This window comes from Pinus tabuliformis, chromosome J (assembly GCF_031772625.1).
Source record: "Pinus tabuliformis cultivar Carrire ecotype Pingquan chromosome J, CPIR1, whole genome shotgun sequence".
Taxonomy (NCBI): domain Eukaryota; kingdom Viridiplantae; phylum Streptophyta; class Pinopsida; order Pinales; family Pinaceae; genus Pinus; species Pinus tabuliformis.
In genome coordinates this window covers 1,321,933,440-1,321,951,391 of record NC_142295.1, presented here as the reverse complement: position 1 = coordinate 1,321,951,391, position 17,952 = coordinate 1,321,933,440, and positions in this window count along the sequence as shown.

Sequence of the window (17,952 nt, the reverse complement as noted above, 5' to 3'; positions counted from 1 at the left end):
TAGTAGAGTTAGCAGTTAATATGGAGATGATAAGAAGGTGCTAAGGTGGGGGACCTTAGGCTAATTTTTGAGGGAAAAATGACTCATAGATGAGAAATAAAGAATCCTTGAGTGAAGCAGATCTTCACCAGGACAAATGACATGGAAAATGATGTAACTAAGAGGAATCAAGCAGATCTTGACCTCTTTGGGGAAATTAGTAAGTGACTTCAGGAATTAGAAGAAGGGGGAGTTAGTGCTGTCCAACTTGAGCTCCTCCAGATGAAAACTGCCTGATTACTTTGATCTGAAAAGATAAAACACTTCGTAACACAAAATTGATCGTAAATCATCATTCTGCAACCTCACAGCTACCTACCCAGCCTACCTTCCTAACAATTTTTCTTATTTTTGGGTGGGTGCACTTAGACTTGCAGACCCTGATTTACAATTTTTCTTTTGAATGCTTTCCTATCTAAATCTACACTTATTTCTGCCAAGGGCCCAGATTAAGCAGTTGGGTCCCTTTGATTCTCTACCTATCTACAAATCTGCCAAGATTAAACTGTTTCAACAGATACATTCTCTATATTCTAAACAGGAAATTGAAACCTAGGGAGACCAAGATTAGACTGTTTGGACCTCCCTTAAATGAAAACTCTTCAAAACTGGAACAACTCATCAAAATTGGAATACAGCAGTGCCATTTCGACTAGCACAGTTCATGGCATCTTATGGAAATATGGAAAACTGCAGCTTGCAAAGTATGACATATTTGGCATGTAAAATTGTCAATCATGAAAAATGAAACCCTGTTGCAACAGGAGGCTAACAGTGGCTCCACTTGGGGATGACTTTTCCTTGTGAAAAGCCAAGAACAGCAGGTCAGACTGCCTTGATTTTTCTATTTGTTGTTGTAGACTGGAAAGACTTCTTTGTTCTGGTTGCTAAAAATGTGAAACTTTGAAATCTGAAACATTCTCTCCTCAACTGAGTTACTGTGAACTGTATAGCATCGCCTGCTTTCTTCTGCGTGCTTGATATCTATGTACAATGCTGCTGGAACATGCCTTCGACTACAAATAGTTCTTTTCTACCATGAATTGCTTGTAATGTGACAATTTTCCTCTTGCTGTTTTGTTGAAGTTACTGCGGAGATAGAGCCTTGGGAACTAGAATATTTGCATTGGCTGTGTCTTCATAAAATTTACTGCTGTTCCTTAAATAATCGGCCTGCTTACAAAAAATAAAAACAGAATGCTAATATATACAAATATTACTGCACAAAGATATATACAAGGCTTGCATTGTGTCCCTTAAAAGGGATCATGGTAATGTTTCAGCATACGGCCATTAACAGGGCCTTCTTCAATAGTGCTGTCCTCTATAGACTTGAGAAAATAAGTGTTATTTACCTGAACAGCAGAGACAACAAAGGGCCCTTTCCATAAAAAATCAAACTTAGCATGTTTGCCCTTGTCTTCTCTTCTTGAATCCCACCTTAGAACTTTGTCACCAATACTGAAATCCTCAGCCTTAACTCTCTTATCAAACATCTTTTTGAGCTTTTCTTGCAAAATTTTAGCTCTGTCGTAAACTTGTTCTCTGGTTTGCTGAAGATGAATGGTCTGATTGATTCTTCTTTGAATGTCATTTTGTTCAGCCTGAATCTCTTGTAACAGCTTGATTGTAGGAATGCCCAAGGATGAAGGAAATCTGGCCTCCATGCCGTATGCCAGCTCATAAGGGTTCATCCCAATTGATTTTTTGCTTGAAAGTCTGTCTACCCATAGGGCATTTATCAGTTTTTTGTGCCAGTTCTTCTTGTTTTCTTCTAGCACCTTCTTTATGATGTTGATGAGACTTTTGTTAGAAGATTCTGCCAGGCCATTACCTTGAGGGTAATAGGCTGTAGAGTGGCCCAGTGTGATATGAAACTTATGGCAGAAACTGATCATATTTTTGGACTTAAAGGCAGCGGCATTATCAGTGATGATTTTCTCAGGGCAGCCAAATCTAGAAAGGATATTGCATTCAAGGAATTGGATAATGATAGTGTCATTGGCTTGTCTACAGGGAATGGCTTCAACCCACTTAGTGAAATAGTCGGTGGCTGTTATGATCCATTTGTGTTGGCCTGAGGAAGAGGGATGGATTTCTCCAATGAAGTCAAGACCCCATTGTTGAAAAGGTTGTTCAGTTGAGATGGGTTTAAGGGGCAGGGGTAACAGCTTTCTCTTGCCCTCAAAAATTTGGCATTTGTGACATGACATGGCAAACTTCTTTACATCTGCAAAAAGAGTGGGCCAATAGAAACCAGCCCTTAAGATTTTATCAGCAGTGGACTTCCAATATAGATGTCCTCCACAATCACCTGCATGGAATTCTTTCATGACATTATTAGTTTCATTCATGGTTAAACAATTAAGCAATATACCTTCATGATTTCTCCAAAATAATGCACCATCGATAACACAAAACTTTAAAGCCTTCATTTTCAAAAATCTTTTCTTGGTCTTGGACAATCCTGGGGGAGCACACAGGTTTAACAATACAAAGCATATATCAGTGTACCAGGGGCATTGTAGAAATATTTCACTGATCTGTGGAGTCGCCAGCTCCTGTTCATTGTCCAGCTGGTTAATGTCTAAGACTTGAAAGTTTGTTTCGGACATTAGTTTAGCTAAACCTTGTCCCTTTATCAGCTTGGTTGGTTTTATTTCTATGTCATACTCAAGGATGCTTGCAATCCACTTGCCTCTTTTGCCTTCTAATCCTTCTTGTGTCAATATGTCTTTTACAACAGCGTGTGGAACATAGGCAATCACGTGTGAATACAGTATGTACACTCTAAAATCCTTGATGGCCTTAACAAGTGCGTAGGCCTGCTTTTCCATTATTGGGTACTTCAAAGGGGCGTCTCTTAAGGCTCGGCTGAAAAAGGCGATTGGCTTTTCAGCTCCCTATTCATCCTTTTGCAAAAGGACAACGGCTATTGTGTGATCAGATGCAAAGGAAAATATGATAAAATCTCTGTCAAACTGTGGGCTAGTGAGGACAGGGGTTTGGGTTAATGCAGTTTTGATACTTTCAAATGCTTGCTTGGTTTCCAGGGACCATCTTACCTTGGCATCCTTCTTTAACATGTTGCTTAACAGTCGTATTAGTTCAGCTAGATTTGGAATAAATCTTCTTAGGAAGTTGATTTTCCCAAGGAATGCTTGTAGCTCTTTAATGTTTCTTGGAAATGGAATCTGGAGGATGGCTTGGATTCTTTCAGGATCAATTCTAATCCCATCTTTTGATATAATGTGGCCAAGTAACTTGCCTTCTTCAAGGCCAAACAGAGATTTCTTTGGATTCAAGGAAATGCCATATCTCCTACATGTCATGAAAATTTGCCTAAGATGCTTGAGGTGTTCTTCATCAGATTTGGAAAATGGGGTTAAGTCATCAAGGTAGACAACTAGGAAATCATGTATTTCTTTGGCGAATGCAATATCCATTGCTCGTTGAAAGGTAGCACCAGCGTTTTTAAGACCGAATGGCATCTTTACATACTTAAATGTTCCCCACGGTGTGGTAAAGGCCATCTTGTCTTGGTCGTCCGGGTGAACAAGTATTTGGTTGAAACTTGAAAAGCCATCTAGCAAAGAGATTCTAGATGACCCCACTACTCTTTGTAGGATGTGATCCATTTTGGGCAACAGATAGTGGTCTTTTAAGGAGACTTGATTTAAATTTCTGAGATCTACACAAAGTCTGATTTCACTTGTCTTTTTTCTTGTAGGAACAAGATTGGACACCCACTCAGAAAATCTGATGGGTGCTATTATGCTTGCTTCAAACATCCTCTTTACTTCCTTCTCAATGGGGGGAAGAAGCATAGGGTTAATTCTTCTAAGTTTCTTCTTGAAGGGTTTCTGGTTTGGTTTTAAAGGAATGGTGTGTTGGATCACTGAGGTATCATAGGATTTCAAGTCCTCATAGCTCCAAGCGAATACATCTTGGAACTCTTTGAATAAATCAATGTACTTGGGCTTTTGATCAAGAGGCAAATTTTTGGACAGTTTGATCATTTTTGGATTTTCTGCTGTCCCAATGTTGTGTTCTTCTATATCAGTGTTTATTGGCTGCAATTTTGGCTTTCTGGGAACATCATTAGCGTCAAACATGTCTTCTAGTGGGGTCAGGCCAGCAGGTAAAAAGTTATCTTTTAGCTCAATGATTTCTGCCTCTGTTTTGTCTATTTCTTCCAAGTGCATTTGTTTCAGCTGTTCAATGTTTTCTTTGTCAAAAACCGTGGGTTTCAGGATTTGTTTGGCTGTTGCAGAAGTTACAGCCTGCTGGTTTTTAGTTGCTTGTCATTCTGAATCTGTCATAGCATCCATATCTATGTTAATATTTGAAAATTCATGTTCAAGGGTGAGAAAATTATTAATTTGGGCATCGTTTTCGAACACTTGCCAATCTCTGATGTTATTTGGGACAGTGGGCCTATGTTTTATTTCGGCTGTGAAGTGGTGGTTTGGGTCAAAGGGAAGCTTACATGTACTTGCAAAAGTGGCTAGGCTGTGAGCGTGAATGTTGTGATTTCTTGAAATCTTGTCAAGCTTGAATTCAGTGAATGCATTGAGTATATTAGTGGCAACAGTCCTATAGGCTCTCATTCTATTATCATTGGTAACAAAATTACCTTTCATCTGTTGTATGATTAAATCAGAGTCACCTAGGATAGACACTTTTTTAGCTCCTAGAGCTTTGAGCAGTTTAAGGCCTAACAACAGAGCCTCATACTCTGCCATGTTGTTGGTGCATTTGAAATTCAGTCTGTAGGCATGGCCTTGTGCATGGTTGTTATATGTATTGTGAATCCAAACACCTACCCCTACCCCTAACTTGTTGACAGAGCTGTCAAACTCTAAGTACCATGTGATTTCTTGCTTGTGGTTAGTGCTAAGAGTTTCAGCCATTCTTGCAGCAAGCAGATTTGAAATTTCTGTTTGAGGAGGTTCTTCTTGTATGCTGGTTGCATTATCTGTTGTGACAGTCTCATGGGTGTGTGTAATCGATTCTTCATTAATGTGTGTTTGTTGTTCTAGAGCCAAAGGCTCATCCTCAGTTGGAGAATTTGTGTCATCATTAAACAAAATAAAGGAATCCATGTCAAAATGTATTGAGTAAATGGGAAAATTTTCAGGCTTGCTCTCACTACTCACCACATATTTCATTAGCGTTTCTCTGTACAGTCTCTTTGGTTGCCCAAAGACTGAAATGGTGGCATAGGAGAGGTCCAGTTGAAGGGATCCTTGCAGCTTTTCTCCCCATGATCTTGATAGGAGCATACCGTACTTTGGTGGGATGTCAGCCACCACCACATCCATGAGGATGGTCTTGTTGGGATATTGGACTAAGGAGACACACAAGTCTTTGATGAGGCCTAAACATTTCACTTGACTTGAGTCAAATGAGTATAAATCTTTGTAAGGTCTTGTGATATCGAGGTTTAGTTTATCCATGATTGCCTTGGGCATAAGGTTGTGTGAGGCTCCTGAGTCAAACATAGTGTTGTGAAAAACTTTGTCATGTATATGCAAACTGACATAAAAGGGTGGAATAGGTCCATGTGTTGATTTTCCATTGACTTCTGGACCGAATAGCAGTTCAGGAGAATCATCCAAAACATTTACATCGTCTTTGTTTTCTGGAATCTGAAGCGACCTTTGAATTTGTTGCCTATATACATCGTGTTTGGCAAGTTCTGAAAGAGGAACAGGTATTTTCAATTTACCTATTTCTGCCTCTAAATTAAATGGTTTTTCCAATGGAGTCTTGGTGTTGATAATGGCAGTTTTTTCTGTTTCATTTGAATTATCAGTGATTCGCTCTTGTTTATCAGCGTTATGGGGATTGACTACTTGCGGTTTTACAATTTCAAGAGGGCTTTTTGGAACGCTGTTCGAATTTTCTTTTGAGGAAGGAGGTGATAGAGGCTGCTCAACAGAAGGCTACATGTCTGTTATGTCTTCTACAGTCACTTGTTGCGGGTTTGGGACAGTTGTATCAGTTGGTTCTGTCATGACAACTTTGTTTTTAATCTTGTTGGGCTGTTTGCCTTCCTTTGTTTTACCAGGTTCAGAGATGTCAATGGTCCTAGTTCTCAGCTTATATTGTTTGTGTACTTCATACACAGCAGTATCATATCCTTATTTAAAATCAAAAGACTCACCAGACTTAGTCTGAAACTAATTGTAATCAAGTTCATTTTGGTCTTCTTGGCTCAGGAAAGTCTGATGCTCACCCTTTAGATCCATCAAATTCATGTGAGTGTCTTCTGTGGGTTGACTAGAAGTGGATCCTTCAACATAGTTATCTTGAAAAGGAGGTCTTATGTCATGGTCTTGGCTAGACCTACCAGCATTTGTGTTCTGCGTTTTCCTGAAATTTGGGTTCCTCATGGTATTGGACTGCTGTCCTTCCCATGATGCTTTTATTTCAACGTTTTCTACTCTTTCTCCCAATCTTTGCAGGCCATTGATAATAGCATCAAGCTTCTGGTCAAAGGCTGAGGGTTCTTCCTTAAAGGTGGTTCTTCTTTCCATCCTAGCTCTGTTTCTTTTGGCAATTAAGTTGGCCTCAACGCTGACAGCAACATTTTGCATGTCTGCAAGGGTCTGAGGAGCTCTTTCTTTTAACTGGTATGCCATATCCAGGTCAAAACCATCCGAAAATTTGTACAAGGCAAGGTCAGGGGGAGGCCTCAGATTCTGTGGTATTGCATTGTAAACATTATTGAATCTTGCACAGTACTCCAAAACAGTTTCTTGAGGACCTCTTTTAATTGTATCGTATTCAGCTAGTATGTGCAAGGGGTCTTTCTTTTTCTCCCATTTGTTGGTAAAAGATTGGTACAGCTCATCTGGAGTGGTTATGGAATTTGCAGCGAGTGATCTGAACCAAGTTCTTACATCACCTGTTAAACTTTGAACAAAAATTCTCATTCTCACACTATCATCATCTATTTCATAGTTTTCAAAATAATCTTGCATCTTTTTGGTATGTTGAATGGCTGTGAAAGGACTAGTGGAATCAAAATATGTGATTTTCGATTGGTAATCTTGAGGTAAAGCCCCAGCATTAGCAGGTAATTGCAGGGGTGCATATCTATTAGCCATATTGGCAGGGATAAGTGGAACAACGGGGATAAATGGAACAACTGGGGTAACGGGGATCACAGGAGTAACTGGAACGCTGGAAACAACAGTAGTGGTAATGGGAATATGTGCAGCGAATGGAGGTGTGGAAGGAGTGCTATGAGATGTGGATGATGAACTAAGGGAAACAGGGGTTGAATGAAATAAAACTTTGACAGGAGTTGGAACACAGCTTGGGTGAGCTGTTTCAGGACTCAAATCAGCAAAATTTTCCTGTCTTTCTTGCTTCCTAAGAATCTTTGGGATTAGGTTCGGGTTCTCAAAAGCAGCTGGGGGATTCGTATCTGGGTTTGACCTTGTATGTCGAGTTTTTCTTTTGGGAGCCAGCTTCCGAATTTGTTTTTGGTATTTTTCTGGGAATGTTTTTAGAAATAGCAAAGAACTAATCAAAATTTGGGACAGCTATTTGTAACTTAAAACTAGCATGAAGATTGACTGAAGCAGCATTTATTTACCCCTGTTAATGCAAAGAAAAGAACAGTTTCAAAGGCTTCCTGGCTGACATTCAGGCTTCATCTGTAGTTTTAAGAGGTAAACAACAATTGAAAAGATTGATTTATGGTCTCAGCGGAGCTTTCTTACCTTCTTTGTGAAACTTTGTGAATTTATCTGAGGAAAGTCCCCAGTGGAGTCGCCATTATGTTATCACTCAGGTTGTCCTTAAGCTCTGGAAAAGGATATGGCCGAGGTAACCACAGACCAACTTTGGACTGCAGGTTCTAGCCCACCTACAATCAGAGAGGGCTCTCTCTTTCAGATTTAGCTTTGTTGAAAAGGATCTTAGGCTAGTTATTGAGTTCAGGGGTTTTGTTCTGATTTTGGTGGGAAAATTGATGTTCTCAGGTAGAGAGGCAGAGCATAGTCTGAAATTTCAAACCATTGGGCGTGGAGTCGAAAAGGAGAACTGCTGGTGCGTTTTCTTGGTCCCAAGAGAGAAAATGGAGCAAGGTAGCTGCAAGTGAAACAATGTTTCAGGTTTAAAGGATGGGATGAATGCTAAGTAATGAGGGGCAGTTAAGAATCCCTCAATCAGCTTAACAGGGGAAGATAACAGAGCTCTACCTAGGGGCAGTAAAGAATCCCTAGATAATCGGCACACACAGGTGAATCGGGGTAAATATGAGCCAGAAGGAATTCATATTCATTACCAATTCATTCAGAGGAAAACATAAAGAAACAACAGAAATTGAGCATAGAGTGTATTTAAACAAATTCTAAGCTAATCTTTCTTTCTGCTATTTAGATAATGGTAAACAGTAAACAGAGGTAAGAAGCACTTATTGTATCAGGTTGCAGCGCAAGAATTCCATCTTCAGTCTCCAGAAAAACATTAACAACACATCAAACAGTCTCTTCTTAGAACTTTCGGCAATCTTTGATTACAGAAACAACTACAGGAATACAGTGCGAGTCTCTAGTGAAAAATACCAATTTACCAACCCTTGAAACAATGCTGAGGGCGGTATATATAGGGAAAACTCTCTACAATTTGTTTATTACATCTTGACCTAAACAGGTCCTAAAGAATAATTAATTTGACCTAATCCTATCTGAAATAAATGCATGAAAATATCTTTGGCTGCGCTGAGGGCAGCCGTATCAAAATGAAGTGAATGTGCTTGTCCTTGGTGGCTTGGTGCAGTTGCCTCTGCAATAACTGTGCATGGGTCTCTGCTCCATTGTAGTTTGGTGGCCTTAAATGCTTCAACTGTGATTTGAGAGCTGGGATGGGCTTTCACCGCCTGATTTGACTTTGTTGGCGGCCATTCAATGTTAACCTACTTTGGGAACTAAAGGTTTCAATTAAATAATTTAACTGGTACATTTTTCTGCTTCTCTTTCCTCTGATACTCTCTGAAAAATGAATTGGGTTTCTTTTCTCCTTTGTTGTGGGTCTAATCACAAGTTAATGGTCGTTGTTCAGCCTCTGTTTCCTCTAGAACTGTCTTCTGCTCCTTTCTGCATGCTTCGCGAAGAAAAACGGGTCATTTGGTGCCTTTCGGGCTTGCTGGGGGCTGCGCAATGAGAAGATTGCCCATTTTGGCTCATTTTATCCAGCGATGCGCGATTTGCGCTAATCGCGCATCAAAAACTGACTCAGAAACTGATTCCGGGGCTCCAGAGTGCGATTTTCGCCCTTCACGCCAAAATTGTTGATGACATCAGCATGACGTCAGCATGACGGACCTCGTACGGCGGGTGACGTCAGCGATGACGTCAGCATGATGACGTGGCGGGATGATGTCAGCATGATGACGTCAGCATGTACAGGGGTGACGTGGCAGTATGTTAAAGGGACACGGTGGCAGGGTGACTCGGCGGTATAGTGGCAGGAGGCCACGCAGGCAGGTGACGTGGCAAATGACGTGGGGCTTATGTCACAAGGGGAGGGCGATAAGTGGTTTCTGGGCGCACCGCCTTTGGGCATGAGTGGTTTCGTCAGATGGGGCTTCGCCACAGTCCAGAAGGTGACGCGTGGTGGGAGTACGGCGGGAATACTGCCCATCTCCCGGACGCTAACCTTCGGGCGGCTTGGGAGAGGGGAAAGCCTGCCCACCGTTGATCTGTGGGGCAGGTGATCGGATGGTCGGTGACGAAGGTTAGGCGGTGAAGGGATAAGGGGCGGGAATATACACAGAATATTCCAAATTTAATAAAGCGCGGCGGGGGGGGTCAAAACTATGGTTTACGTGGGTTATGGGGGTTATAAACGGGCGGGGGTTCATATATTTACACTTGGGACTTAGGGATAGGGGCGCAATATGGGTTTTTTGAAGGTTTTAGGGCTAGGGGAGAGGTTGTTAGCATGAACAGGTGTCATCTAACTCCTGCTATGACACAGATGGGCTAAAAACAGCCCCAGATAGACTGCTTTTTCCCTGACTTATACGAAATATGGCTATATTTCCAGGCAGGGGATATTTACATAGGGGAGTTTTATATACATAGTTTCAGTAGGGGAAGGGGAAAACTGATAGGGAGTTATATAGTAGAGTTAGTAGTTAATATGGAGATGATAAGCAGGCGCTAAGGTGGGGGACCTTAGGCTAATTTTCGAGGGAAAAGTGACTCATAGATGAGAAATAAAGAATCCTTGAGTGAAGCAGATCTTCACCAGGACAAATGACATGGAAAATGATGAAACTAAGAGGAATCAAGCAGATCTTGACCTCTTTGGGGAAATTAGTAAGTGACTTGGGGAATTAGAAGAAGGGGGAGTTAGTGATGTCCAGCTTGAGCTCCTCCAGATGAAAACTGCCTGATAACTGTGATCTGAAAAGATAAAACACTTTGTAACACAAAAATTGATCATAAATCATCATTCTGCAACCTCACAGCTACCTACCCAGCCTACCTTCCTAACATTTTTTCTTCTTTTTGGGTGGGTGCACTTAGACTTGCAGACCCTGATTTACAATTTTTCTTTTGAATGCTTTCCTATCTAAATCTACACTTATTTCTGCCAAGGGCCCAGATTAAGCAGTTGGGTCCCTTTGATTCTCTACCTATCTACAAATCTGCCAAGATTAAACTGTTTGGACAGATACATTCTCTATATTCTAAATAGGAAATTGAAACCTAGGGAGACCAAGATTAGACTGTTTGGACCTCCCTTAAATGAAAACTCTTCAAAACTGGAACAACTCATCAAAATTGGAATACAGTAGTGCCATTTGGACTAACACAGTTCATGGCATCTTGTGGAAATATGGAACACTGCAACTTGCAAAGTATGACATATTTGGCATGTAAATTTGTCAATCATGAAAGATGAAACCCTGTTGCAATAGGAGGCTAACAGGTTGAAAGACTGCCACTGGCTTGGGGGCGTGACAAGAGGGGTCGAGGGTCTAAGCCCTACTTAACCCTTTACAATCTCAGCTGACACATATATTGCATCACCCTTTTGATACTGTGACTGTAATATCATTCTAATCACTTCTAAAATTGTTTTCTTGTTAATTTAGGTGCTCACACGATTATTAAAGTGTGTTGCGTGATCTTCAGAGATCGCATATACAATCATAGATACAACATTTGCCCAGTCTTTAGCCCACTTCCCCAAAAGTGGAGGCAACAAAAAATTGTCACCTCTTGATTACAAAACGCCAACAAAGTTTGAAAACAATTACTACAAAAATTTCGTAGCAGAGAAAGGAATTTCCTGTCTTTCACGTGTAGCACTCCTGTAAATCATTGGAAATCAATAGAAATTATATCTTGAAGCAACTCCTGGTAAGGTTGGCTTTATTGTCAATACAAATTAAATATTTTATTTAAAACTCAACAAAGTTTTCTTAAACAAAAATGCAATATTTTGTATATGTTGCAGTAGATAATAGAGTGCAGACATAATTATATTCTTTAACAAAAATGCCATATTTTGTATATATTGCAGTAGATAATAGAGTGCAGACATAATTATATTCTTTAAGCTTTCCAAGTTGATCACGAACTCCATCTGTGATGAAACCTTCTCTTATAGCATAAGAGTAATCACTTAGATTGGTAGATTAGATAATTCAACGGTTTCCCTAATGTTTTTCCATTAAGGCAGCTCCACAAAGTCCTCTTTTAAGCAAAAATTATTTATCTTGTGATGTCTCCTTCCAAGATAGGATGAAGAACTTAAGTTGATGATTAAAAGAGTGACTAGAAATTTAGATTTAGATTTAGTTTATATATATATATATATATATTATACTAATGGAGCAACTCAAAAATTTATTTTGAATTGTACTTTTTCATAAATGAAAGCTCAGTAATAAGCGTGATGAATATGGATATAAATACTTCTCGTCAGTTTCTGATATGTCGAGGTGCCCACATTCAGATTTCAAATCCAAGAGTTACATGCCAAATCTAGTGGCTTTGGATCTTGGGAAACCCTATTTTGTTGGAGACTGGAAAACTCAATTCTAAATAGAATGTTAATATTTAATTTTAATTAATTATGATAATTTATTAGGAAAAAAATTCAAACTATAACAAAATAACTTAAAAACATCTTTGTAAATGTCAAAACACTTGGCTCTTCTCAAATTTTGACTATTTTTCAAAATCTTGTATATAATAAAACTAAATAACATTTACAATTATATATTTGTATTAACAATTTCAAATTGAAGATGAATGGTTAAATTTTTCATGATATTATAGGAAGTTATTGTATGTAACTTAAGTATGTAGTTTAATTCCTGATTTTTATGCAGTTTTTTGAAAATATCATATTCTCACATGTTTCAAGAGATTTGAATTATGTTGTTGATGGTCTCTCTAAGAAGGGTCTCTTGGATGCTCTGGGTAGTATACATTTCAGACATGTGTCTGATGGATTTCTGGTGGAGGAGGGCAGTCTGCCCTTAATCTAGTACTGTTATGTTTTTAGATATTTTAATTCTTGTTGGGTTTTTCTATGGAGACTAAGGCTCTGTTAGTTTTGTTTGTTTTTTGGCTTTACTTTCTTGGACATATCTTGATGTATATTGGGGATACCTTTTATTTCTTGGTTTATTTTTTGCTTTTTGGTTTAGATGCAGAAATTTTGTTAAAGGGAGAGAAGTGATACTTACATTTTAGCTTCATGTCAAGGATTATGATATATGCATTGGTTTTTATATAATACAAATACTAAACATTTATTTCTTGGTTTATTTTTTGTTTTTGGTTTAGATGTAGAAATTTTGTTAAAAGGAGAGAAATGATACATACATTTTAGCTTCATGTCAAGGATTATGATATATGCACTGGTTTTTATATAATACAAATACTAAACATTTATTTCTTGGTTTATTTTTTGTTTTTGGTTTAGATGTAGAAATTTTGTGAAAAGGAGAGAAATGACACTTACATTTTAACTTCATGTCAAAGATTATGATATATGCACTAGATTATGATATATGCACTTTGATTATCTGGAAGTGAAATTATGTATAAACGCAAATTTATAGGCATCTATGAACACAAGAAATAAATTAGAAAAATGATCTAGTCATTCTTTAAATTACGCCGATAACCAACCTAAAAATAATAGAGCTTCACATAATTTTTAATAATATTTAATTGTTGGTGCTTTTACAAGACAACCCATACAAATATTTTTCTGTACTAAACATGTTCACAATGAATCGACTAGACAATATATAAGAAAATACGTTTTAGTTTCAAGCCACATACACTCTACTTATCAATAAACCAACATCTATTTCTGGTTGTTCTTTTTCATAGGAAGTTTGTTGTGGATGGTATATGGTGTTGTTAGCTAAGACATTCTCATCATGGTAATGTAATGATAATAAATGCTCTTAATGTTTCATGTGTGAATATTCATGTCAAGATCGTGTGTGACCCAACCATCAACGAATCCAGTCAAATCAAGCTACGGATGAATTTCATATTTTATTGTCATGTTCTTCATTTCGCCCAGGCACCAAACATTGTTGGAGTGCCACTAGGTTGGGTCAGATGGTTTTATATTGTATTTATTGCCCAAAAAAAACCCACGTATTGAAGCTGCTGAGATGGACATAGGCCAGGCATTGGACTCAAACAAAAAGAGCATAAAGGAGAACCTAAACTATATATATTATAAATTTTAATATAATATTTCATTTTATATATAAACCAGAAAATGATGATGAACCAAAAAATGGAGCAGGGCCTTCTCAAACACCACCTATTAGCCGGACGAACAGGGGTTTTTTGAACTGGTTTCCCGCGCGGTTTTCCTTGGCAGCCATGGCTGAGTTTTGGGAGCAGGTTGCTGTGGGTCCGAAGCCGCTGGAGTCTTTAGATGTTTGTTATCATTTAGGTGTGAATGGAGTTCGGTCTTTGTGAAGAGCAGGAATGGCATCAAGGAAGGGAGTCGTTGGATATAGAACCGACGCCTGAAGATCTTCTTGCCTGTTGGGGACACGATGAGTCCGAGGAGAACCTGCAATATTATTTTCCAAAGCAGGTAGGAAAGTCAGGTAGCTTGGAAAAGGTAGTGGGAGCCGAAGTAAGGAAAAAAGACGCCCTTGAACGGATATCTGGGAAAAATCTGATGCTGAAAGGAATGTTCCCCAGTTTAGCAAGGCCCACGTCCATAGAAGAGGCTGGAGGGGAGTTGAATGGATTCGCAGAAGAGGGACAAAAACAAAGCCAGGTCTCAGTATCGGCTGGTGGGGTTACTAGGATGGTCGTGGAGCGAAATGAAGGTAACATTCTTCCATCTGAAAGGCGTTCTGAGCTGTTTGAGGCAGCAGAGGGAGAAGCCAAGACGGAGGTAGTGGGTGGAAAGAGGAAGAAGTGCAAAATCTTTAGGAAAAAGGAGGAGAGACCTAGCTGTGTTTTTGGAGTGGATATCCATATAGACTGGGCACTGGAAGCTTCAGAAACCCTTTTAGTTGGCAGAGTCCGTGGAAGGAAGTTCTCGGTGGCCTTCATCAAGGAATGGGCTCAGGCTGAATGGAAAGAAGCTCCGGGTCAGCCAGAAGAGATCAAGATGCTTGACAGAGGCTGGTTCTGTATTCGGTTTGGACAAAAGGAGCATGTCGAGTGGGTGTTGAAAAAGCACTGGAGCCTAGGGAAGAGGCCTATCTTATTCAGGAAATGGTCGCCTCTTTTCGATGCCCAGAAAGAAAAAACAGAGGAGTTTCCAGTCTGGGTCAGATTAACAGGTCTTCCTATTCATTTTTGGACTGACTCGGCTTTCTCTTCAATCGGGAATACTCTGGGTAAGTTTCTAGATTCAGACAAAACTTATTTACACACTCATGACTGGAGCGTTGCCCGCCTTATGGTAAGTTTAAATCCCAAAGAAGGCTTGGCAGATGCCATGCTCCTGAAGTATCATGGTCTAGAGTTTATCCAGACCCAAGACTACAAAAACCTCCCTTTTAGATGTCATAGATGTCATGTTTATGGACATCTGGCCCAGGAATGCCCTCTTGGTCATCGTCGACGTCGAAGGCAGAGGAAAAATGGGAAGAATCTAGAGGAAAAGGAAAAAAAGAAGGTAATCTCTCAGAAGGAAGAGGATCAATTCAAAGAGGCCGAAGCTCTGGCAAGTGTTCAGGAGTTGGGTCTGGAGCATGTGGGGGAAATTGGAAATGATCAGCCTGAGGTGACAGCTAGTGTTTTCGTAATTGATGGATCGATTCAGGATTGTTCCCTCCTTTCACAATCCCCTCCCCTTCGCTCTTCAAACGCTATGCATGTTTCTTGTTGTGATGGGGTGGGTCTGGTCAGCCAACTCTTAAACGAAATGCCAGATCTGAAGATGGGACTAGCCCCATCAGATAGTGTTATAACGACAATCCCATCTTCTCCCCCTCTCATCTCTACTCTTCCTTCTGGAGTTGGAGGCCTTGAACCTCACTACAACCTAAGACCTTTAGCCATCAGGAAAGGGAAAGGCCTGGTTGTAGGCGGATTGGAGATGGATGAGGGGTCAATAGGTACGAGAAAGCTAAGAGGGAGGAAATCAAATTTGTCGAAGGCAAAGTTGAAGGCTATCATTGATATTGCTGGAGGGAAACAGATGTCTCTGCCAGGGGTGCTTAGAGCAAAGCAGTCACCCCCTGAGAGTTCCAGATGATCATTTTATCCTACAACTGCAGGGGTCTAGCTAGTATGCCCAAAAAACTAGCTCTGAAGGATCTGGTCAGGTCCAATAAACCTGATATTCTTCTTCTTCAAGAAACTCTTGGGAAAGGGGAAGAAATTACAGGTTGTCTTTATAAGCTTCTGCCTGGTTGGAGTTTTCATGCAATCGATGCGAATGGACACTCAGGAGGTGTGGTTCTGGGTTTTAACGTGAAGGTGATGCGTGAGATCTCCTCCTGGGGATCAGAAAATGTTTTGGCTGTGGAACTTTTCTCCAACGAACTTTGCATTCCCTTTCTTTTCCTCAATATCTATGGTCCTATCTCAGAGCGGGAGAAGTTCTGGAACTCTTTCTTCACTAAGGCTTTCTTGGCGCATCCAAATCTTATTATTGGAGGAGACTTCAATTTTTCTCTGGGACTGACTGAATCTTGGGGGGTCAATGCCAGAGCTGATCCCCTTTCTGAGTTCTTCCAACAGAAATTGGCCTCGTCGCCCCTTGTGGATGTTGCCCCTTCAAAGCTGCGACCCACTTGGAGGAACCACAGAATAGGAGATGACTGGATCGGGAAGAAACTAGACCGATTCTTGATAAGTGATTCGCTGGCTGAGAAACTACAGGTGTTCAGGCATTGGGTTGGGGATGGTGGTCTTTCAGATCACTTACCTGTTTTCCTGGAAGTGAAGGGAGATCTTACCAAACCAGGTATTCCTTTTAAATTTAATTCTTCTTGGCTTACGGATGCATCTTACACTAGTCTCTTCCATAACACTTGGAGGAAAGATGTTTTCAATGAAAATGAGAATCGAAGTCAGCTTTTTATGGACAATTTAGTAAGGATGAAGGCCACCTCCAAACTTTGGGCTCTCCAAAAGAAGATGAAGGATGAAGAATCTATGCATGTTGTTAACTCAGAACTCGGCCTCCTTGAAGATCCAGAAAGAAATGGTTATGGTACAGGGGAGTCTCGGAAGAGAATTCATGAGTTGGAGATGGAAAGAAGGCGAATTCTTCAGATCAGGGAGCAAAGCTGGCATTTAAAAAGCAGAGCGATCTGGTTGCAGGCAGGGGATGAAAATTCCAAGTTTTTTCAGAATTATGCCAAAGGGAGAAAAAACTCAAATACAATATGGGAAATGAAGAAAGCCAACGGTGAATTAGCACTCTCTTTCGAAGAGTTGGCCTCTGAGGGGGTCAATTATTTCAAGAATCTTTTTAAAGCTCCAGATGAAGCTTCTATTGCAGAAGTTATTAGGGTTGCCCAGATTTTCCCAAGATTCATAGAGGAGGAAGATAATGATTCCCTCATGGCACCTATTTCTAAAGAGGAGGTTGAAAGCGTCCTTAAATCGATGCAAAGGGACAAAAGCCCCGGTCCGGATGGCTGGACGGTCGAATTCTTTCAGCATTTCTTTGAATTCATTGGAGATGAGTTAGTGGCTATCGTGGAAGATTCCAGGCATTCAGGTTCTATTTATCAACCATTTAACACCACATTTCTTGCACTCATTCCCAAATCTGATCTTCCAGTTTCTTTTGGCGATTTTAGGCCTATTTCTTTGTGTACCTGTGTTTACAAAATTATTGCTAAAATCATTGCTGTCAGGCTAAAACCTTTCCTTTCTAAAAACATTTCTCCGGAGCAGTTTGGCTTTTTAGATGGCAGGCAAATACATGAAGTTGTGGGAGTTACACAAGAAATGCTCCACAGTCTTAAAGCTGGGAAGAAAAAAGGAGTCGTTGTGAAAATAGATTTATCGAAGGCTTATGACAGAATTAGCTGGCTGTATCTTAGACTTTTGTTAACTCATCTGGGGTTCAGATACGAATTTGTAAGATGGATTATGAGCTGTGTTTCGTCTTCGTCCATAGCTGTCCTGATAAACGGTGCAGCCTCTAGTTTTTTTAGCCCTGAGCGTGGCCTGCGCCAAGGCTGCCCGCTCTCTCCCCTCTTGTTTTTGCTGGCAGCAGACGGCATCAGTCGCTTGATCCATGAAGCAAAAAGACTAGGAACTCTCAAAGGAATCGAAGTTGCTCAAAATTTCTGGGTCACTCACCTCCTCTTCGTGGATGATATAATCCTCTTCAGCAATGGTAGCCTCGAAGACTGTAGGACGCTCAAGAGGATCTTGGACCTCTTTCTGAAGTCTACTGGCTTATGCATAAATG